Source organism: Dromiciops gliroides, chromosome 1, assembly GCF_019393635.1.
Source record: "Dromiciops gliroides isolate mDroGli1 chromosome 1, mDroGli1.pri, whole genome shotgun sequence".
Lineage (NCBI taxonomy): Eukaryota > Metazoa > Chordata > Mammalia > Microbiotheria > Microbiotheriidae > Dromiciops > Dromiciops gliroides.
In genome coordinates, this window is record NC_057861.1 from 47,122,391 (window position 1) to 47,130,956 (window position 8,566).

Here is an 8,566-nt window from a genome sequence, read left to right on the forward strand (position 1 = left end):
GAAAGGAACTGTGCTGCGCCTGGGACTGTGTACTATACAGGAAATTGAAACAGTATGGATTTGTCCCTGGTAGCACAGTGTAATCATAGATCCAGGCTTCAGGAAAGTCTGGATCCAGCAGTAAAATAACCAAGGTAGAGCCAAGCCTGAAGTTCTCTTTCACTTTCTGAATTTTCAGAGCCTTGCAGCTACCTGAGGGTAGTAGAAGCCAACTATAGAGCCAGAGCTCCAAACAGGGATGAGCCCACAGTTCTTTATCATTAGATCCAAACAGAGATCAGGAGCTTGCAAAGCTCAGACTAGGAAAACAGTGATTAGACTTTGTCCAGAATCAGATTGTTCAGGGAGCATTGATCACTTACTGACCCCTGGGTGAAGCTTTTCCTTGAAGAACACAACACTAAACACAGAAAAAACCATAGCAGAATCTAGCAGAACAAAAACCAGAACCAAACAGCTTAAACACTCTTTCCAGAAGTGTATGTAGGCTGGCCCTAACTCAAAGTCTGAAGTGAGGAAGCAAAGCCAAATGAAATAAAAGAAAGAAGGAAGGAAGAAAGGAAGGAAGGAGGGGTATAAAAAGGGATGAAAGAAACAAAGAAAGAAATGTAGATATAAAGGAAAGAGGGAAGGAGAAATAATAAGGAATACCACTGCTGAGAATTATTATGGTGACAGAACACCCAAAACACAAACTCAGAAGAATAAAAATGGCTCCAAAACACAAGTAATACCTCACACAAAGTTATAGCTTAGAAATAGGTTGTAATAGAATTTAAATAAGAAAGGAATGAGAATTAAAAAAAACAGTTTAAATGATTATATGCAGGAAATGACAGTGCTAGAGGAAAGAACTGATAAAGAAAATAAATAACTTAGAAGTGGTTCAAAACCTTACCCAAGCAATAGACTTGAGCATTAGAATGCACCAAATAGAAAGTAATGACTCAACGAAACAACAAGAAATATTAAATCAAAGTCAAAAGACTGGAAAAATAGATGAAAATAGTAAGTATCATCTCAGAAACACCTGTCTTAGAAAACAGATAGATGAGAGATAATGTAAGAATTGCTAGCCTAGATAATATAAGAATCACTAGAAAGCATGATCAAAAAGGGAGCCTAGACATCATAATTCAAGAATCCTTGAAAGAACTGCCTATATCTCTTAGAAGCAGAGGGCAAAATGAAAATAGAAAGAATGAATCACCAAAAATAACCCCAAAATGAACATAGCCAAAATTCAGAACTTTTCGGTTAAAGAAAAACAGTAAGAAATAATTCAAGTACCAATGAACTACAGGCAGGTTCATAGAAGATTTAGCAGACAGCTCTAAAAAGGAGCATATTTGGCAATATGAATTGCTAAAAGACAAAAGATATGAGCTTACAATTAAGAATACCTTTCCCAGAACATCTATCTAATGGAGGTGAGGGTATTAGAGAATGGATTTTTAATACAATAGAGAACTTTCAAGCATTGCTGATGAAAAGGCAAGAGCTGAATATAAACATTGAAACAGAAAACTTGGAATTAAGAGAAACATTAACAGGAAAATATGAACAAGAATTCATAAAGGATTAAATGAAAATCAAGTATTTACTTTCTAATGGAAGTGAAGGAGATGAAGCCAAGATCTCACAGAAGCAGGAAAAAAAGTGTAACTGAGCCATACCCCAGAACTCCTCCAAAAAGATCCAGAAAGTATACCAGATTGAGTCCTTATTAGGAAATTCAAGAAAAAAAATCACAGTGAGCCATTTCTCTAGCCCATGTCAGCATAAGAAGTTGGTCCTAGAAGTCTCCAAACATTCAGAATGGAGTCTATCCAGGAACAGTCATGAAGAGCACTCTAATACAGGGATAGACTATGTGTTAGGGCAGGAAGAGGTCCCAAACCCAGTACAGAGGAACTTAAACTTGTGACAGATTCGGGAACAGATGCCAACTAGCAGTTCTGTTGCTCATTAACTCATAGCTAATTCTGGGTCACAGATTTAGGGCAAACTAAAGAGGGAACCTTTACTTAAGGGTGACATTTCAAAATGAATATGTCATAGGCTCTAGGATATGTACTGATAAGAGGCAAGTTCATAAGCAAGCAACATCCGTGTGAACACAGCAGGAGGGAATGATCTCAGATTTAGCTTCCGCCCCAGTCTGAAGCCTGCAGTTGAATAACCAGGGCAAAAATTATAAACCAAAGGGTAGCTTGCATTTCTGTTACTATGAACTTGTAGTGATTTGCCATTGGCTTATATTAGTTGAGTATGATAGCAGTCCACTGAAACTCCAAAGGTGGCAAGCACACAGGTATGTTGTTAAAACCTAAACTCAGATGAGAACTTTCAAAGTTCATATCAGGAGTGTAGAAAACAAACTTTTTCTTGGATTGGGCAATTTTTAGAACTCTGAAAGTTTGAAGATCTTTAGCCTGAACTGTACTAGACATCTTGTTATACTACAACACTCAATATTCTGAGAAAGAAGCAACAAAGACCTAAAGGACACAAAGTCAGTCTAGACGTTGCCTCCAGAAGAGCACAGACGTCAGCTCTAACATTAATTTTGAAGTCAGCAGTTAGAAAGACCAAAAAAAAAAGAATTCTACTAGAAGGAAAGAAAATAGGAAACAAAAATATTAATTATTTACTGTGTGCCAGTTTTAAAGAGCAAAGGAGATCAAGACCCAAGGTGATACACCTTTGTAAATACGAGTTCATTCATTAAGAAAAAAGATAGATGTTCTTTTTAAAATTTTATTTTATTTTTTCAATCTTAATAGTATTTCCAGTTACATGTAAAGATAGTTTCCAACATTTGTTTTTTTGTTTTTTGTTTTTTGCCAGGCAATGGGGGTTAAGTGACTTGCCCAGGGTCACTCAACATTTGTTTTTTATAAGATTTTGAGTTCCAAATTTTTCTTTCTTTCTCCCATCCTTCCCTCCCCCCTCCACAAGAGAGCAACAAAAAAAGAGATAGATTTTTTTTTTTTTAGTGAGGCAATTGGGGTTAAGTGATTTGCCCAGGGTCACACAGCTAGTAAGTATTAAGTGTCTGAGGCCGGATTTGAACTCAGGTACTCCTGACTCCAGGGCCAGTGCTCTATCCACTGAGCCATCTAGCTGCCCCTAGATTTTCAATAAAGAAAAGAAATTTGAGGCACACCTAGAAAGAAAACTAGATCTGAAGAAATTTCTTTCTTTTCAAATACTTCAGACAACAGATGTTCAAGGAAGGTAAACAAATACAGCCACCAAGGATGACCACAATAAAATGAAAAAGAGAACAGTAAGATGTTTCTTTCTAAAGACACGGAAGGAGATAAGAGTGAAAGCAGAAAACAAAGAGAAGTAATGGTTGAGAAACAGGTCAGAAATATCACGAATTAAACCTTACAACACACTGCCTATAGGTGAATTAGAGGGATTAAACAGAATGAAAGGGCACATAAAAGGGGAGGAGGCAGGAGGAAGATAGAGGGAAGTATGTAATGTACTCTTACCAAGTCAAAAGCCACCAGTGAAAAAAATAACTTCTACAGTATGTTGGGAAGAGAGTCTTCATGAGAATAAGCAAGGAGCCAAAGGGAGGTATTGAAAAAGGGGGAAAAGAGAGAATTTAGGTACGAAGGTGTTTTATTGATGAATGCTCTTAATGTGAGAAGATTTTCTATATAGGGAGACCATGAGCATAAAATAGGTAAAATATGCAGGGCTCAGTTTGGATAGAAACCACTACTCTTGCCTCAGGAGAAGGGAAATCAGAGTTCCTAAGGGCAACAGACACCTTGAAGAATATGAGGGCATGGTACCAGGCAGATTGGGAGGACAAAAATGAACAGGGTGGGGCAAAAGTTAATAATGGCATCATGGACATAGAAAAATCACTACCACAAGATAATATCCTATTACCTGTAGGAATTAGTATTTCTGAGAGTAAAGTACAACAGAAAAAGGAGTCTGAGGAGTTAGATCTACATGGCAATATCTTAGAAACTAGAAAATAATAAGAACTAGAAAAGAATAGAAATTAAAGAAGGAATAAATAAGAATAATGAAAATGAATCAAAGAAAAATATTATAAAGGAGACAGAAAGGGATGATAAATAATGAAGAAAGTGAGGGGAAAGTTTAGAGACCAAATACCTGAATTTTAGAGAATGAAGAAAATAAGTCATAGAAACAATATAGTTCTATCAGCTCTTAGTAGTTGTGATGTACCATAGATCTTTGGCCCTTAAATAACCTTCAGGACATCATAAAAGCATTTTTGGATTGATATTATTAGAGTAAAATGGAATTTTATCTGTCTTCTTACTGAGGCAAGAATTCTACATCTTTCTAAGCTTCATCTGCATTTTACTTAGTTACTTAGTTAGTTTACTTAGTTAAATGTTGCCTTTTTGGAGATAGATGAACTATTCTGTTAGTAAACTGTAAAGTTCTTGTTTTTTGTTTAGCAGCTTCTGAATTTCCTCATAATATTTGTCAAACCAATCTTGATGTTTGTGAGGGTTCTGGCCCATATGTGTAAATGCAATGCTGTACACCAAATCTCTGAAAGCTGTCCACTCCTTTTCTGCTGCATTGTTGCCAACTGTGTGTTGGCTTAGCTTTCCCTCCACATTCCTGCTTAGAGGAACACTCTAATATGTTGACATTAAGTCTTCTGGTAGTTGTCTTGCCTCAGGACTGAGGCTTTTGTTGAAGAATGTGAACATTTAGCTTGGAGAAGATAAATCTGTGGTCAGTCCAGCACTCTGCACCACACGTTGCCTTCAACACTCACATCCTGACTGTCTCTTCTCCTTACAATGACATAGTCTATTAAATGTCAATGTTTGCTGCAGGAATGCATTCACAAAGTTTTATTGCATGTATGTAAACAAAAGACAATTCTGGCAATGAGAAGATCATGAGATGAATAAGTCTTCAGTAGTAAGTGACCATTGCTGTTGCCATCTGTGACTCCATTCCTTCCAATGATTTCCTGTCATATCTGGTAGTCTATTCCTACTCTTGTATTAAAGGTACCCAGAATTATAAGCTTGTTTTCTTTTGGCACGTTGATGATGAGGCTCTCCAGGTCTTCATAATTTTTTTTTTTTTACCTCATCAGGGTTTGTCATGGTGGGAACATATGCACTAATGATGATAGTGTGGCACTTTCCTTCAAGTGACATTGTATTGCTGGGAGTATGTCATTCACTCATTTTGGTGGGCATACAAGCTTGTTGACAAGTTTTGATTGTGAAATCTACACTAGCTTTACTGTACTCCCCTTCACTGTGGGCATTCCAGAAAAATGTGTATACAGCTCTGACTTAGGTAAACTGGCCTTTATTCAATAGTCTTGTTTCACACAAGACTGCTATTTGGATGCAATACCTGCTGAGTTCTCTCACAACAAAAGCTGTTCAACTTTTAGATTTATTGGATTTTGACTTGTCCATCCACACATTCCTCATACCATTGGGTGAGTGGAGTCATATTTGCAAACGGTTTTGTACTTTTTTTTGTTTAGACCACAAAGTAGGATCCCTGCATGCTGGGATAAGTAGGTCAGGGTTAGGTTAAGGGAAGAAGGCAAATTTTAGGACATTTTTTCTAGTTCCTTCCTCAGGGCCAGGAGGAGAGCAGTACAGACCTTAAAAAGGCTGCTCAGGGGTGGCTAGGTGGCGCAGTGGATAAAGCACCGGCCCTGAATTCAGGAGGACCTGAGTTCAAATCTGGCCTCAGACACTTAACACTTAACACTTACTAGCTGTGTGACCCTGTGTGACTAGCTGTGTGACCCTGGGCAAGTCACTTAACCCCCATTGCGCCACAAAACAAAAATGAAAAGAAAAAGAAAAAGGCTGCTCAGACACTCAGAGGGCTGTTTTAATCTAACTGCTGCTTCCAGTGAGAAGACACCCCTGTGATCTGGGCTGCCTGTGTGCAGGGTTGTGACTATAGCTCCCAGTGTGTCTGCCCTGCTGCTTTGTCACTTTCCTGTTGCCATGGGACTCTGAGATAGGTTAAAATGGTAAAACTGTATGGGTGATGTCTTTTGACTTGAACATAAATTAGATTTAAGTAAGGAAGAGTTAAGAGAACTCTGTCTTCCAAAGATACCAAAGTCTATTGGTGATGACTGGGTATACAGTGGATGACCTTGGTGTCTCCCGAAAGGGTTTACTGCCAAAAGGGTGTAGCTGTTGTGCATACTACAACTTCTTAGAGCCACAGGTGAGTTTTGAATGAATCATGTGGACACCAAAGGGGGAATGCAGTCCTGAAAAGGGCTCAGCAGCCATCACACCAGAGGTAATAGTCTCCTCTGAATACACTCAACACTCCATATGTACGAAAATATTGATAACAGCTCCTTTTGGCAAGGAACTAGAAGCTAAAGGGAGTGCCTATCATTTGGGAGATGACTAAAGAAGTTATAGATAAATAAAAGGAATATTATTGTGCTGTAAGAAAGCATGAAGGGGATTGTGTCATAAAAACACCAGAAAACTTATAGAAGTCATATATGGTGAAGTAATAGAACCAAGAGAATAATGTATACATTAACAACAACATTGTTAAGACAAATAAATTTGAAAGATCAATACAATGATCAACTAAAATTTCAGAGGACTCATGAGGTGAAGATGGAAGAATGGTGGTACCTTCTGCAGGAATTTGGGAGTTTGCAAGACAAACCCAGGAACTCTATGAACACAATTACAAAACACTTTTTGCACAAATAAAATCAGATCTAGGTAATTGGAAAAATATAAATTACTCATGGATAGACTGAGCTAATACAATAAGAATGACAATTCTACCTAAATTAATTTTCCTATTCAGTACCATACCAATCAGACTACCAAAATTTATTTTATAGAGCTAGAAAAAATAATAGCAAAATTCATCTGGAAAAACAAAAAGTCAAGAATATCCAGGGAATTAATGAAAAAAAATTCACAAGAAGGTGGGCTAGCTGTACCAAATTTGAAGCTATGCTATAAAGCGGCAGTCATCAAAACTATGTGGCTCTGGGCAAATCAATTGTCCTTGTTTCCTTCCTCACCTCTAAAATGAGTTGGAGAAGGAAATGGCAAAGCATGCTAGTATCTTTGCCAAAAAGGGGTCATGAAGAGTTGGAGAAGACTGAACAACAATAAGGTAGATTAAGTAGTAGAGTCAAATGATCAAAATTTTGCTTAAGGAAAATTGTTTTGACAATAGTGTGTAGGTTGGTTGGAATGGGGAAAGACATGAGACAGAGAAACCCCAAGGAGGTGAGAGGTGATGAAGGTCTGAATTAGACTTGTTACCTGTGAGTGGACAGAAAAGACTAGATAGGAAAGATAAAAGATAGGAAAGATAAAAAGATAAAAATTGCAAGATTTGGCAATCGATTGGAGATGAGAGGTGAGAAAAAGAGAGGAGTTGAGGAGAAAATGGGAAGGGGGGTGGTACCTTCGGCAGAAATTAGGGAGTTTGGAAGAGAGAAGAAAAAGGACCTCATGAACAAGATAAGAGAGATGAAAGAAGAGTAGAGATAGCCTTTCTGTCCTTGATTCGTGATCAAGAAGGCAGGTGGTAGCTGCTAGCTTTCGACACTTCATAGTTTGATCAAAAGTGGAATGAGAGGGTGCAGCTAGGTGGCGCAGTGGATAGAACACTGGCCCTGGATTCAGGAGGACCTGAGTTCAAATCCAGCCTCAGACACTTGACGCTTACTAGCTGTGTGACCTTGGGCAAGTCACTTAACCCCAATTCCCTCACCAAAAAAAAAAAAAAAATGGAAGGAGAGAGAGGAAAAGAGAAAGACTGGGGCCTGAGCCAAATAGTCTGGGTTTGCATGTACCTCTGTGCATTTGTAGGTGCTCCTATATGTGTTCAGGGGTGTGAGATTGATAGTGGGGCAGTGTATCTGTGTCTAGGTAGGATGGGGTGATACTGTCCACTGCCTCCTATATGGGGAACAGCTAGCTCTGAGAAGACATCAGTGTATGTGGGGGGTGGAGAGGAAAGGAAGTAGGGAGGAGATGTGAGTGGAAAGAAGCTATTAATATGAAGGGGTGTCAAGTTGGGAGCAGGTGGGAGAAGTTCTCTTTGGGGGTCAGTGGGTTATGAGTGTTGGGAACATAGAGAGTATGGGTGTCTAAAAGGTTCTATGTTTGGGTGGGGCTGAGTGCCTTGGTGATGGAGATGGGGTGAAGGAGCAGTGACCCTGTATTAAGGGGTTATGAGAGAAGGACTTGGAGGTGAGCTATTTTGGGGGAGGCTAAGATAGGGCTAGAACACCTTGCTAGCTCAGGAAGCCCCAAAGGAATGTTTTGGGAGCATGTGGGTACATTCGGGTCTGGCCCTGTTAAGTGACTGGAAGAGAGCTGTAGCCAGTGACAATCCAGAGGTATAATGGCCCAAGTACTACAATGGATTGTAGGAGTTTAGGGCTTCACCACAACCCCTGACCAAACCCTATCTTTCATCTCTTTCCTTCTCCAACATTGGCCCCTTGTGCTTTCCTCTCTTCTGACCACCCCCTAACAGCACCAGTTCTCCACCCAGCTTAGAG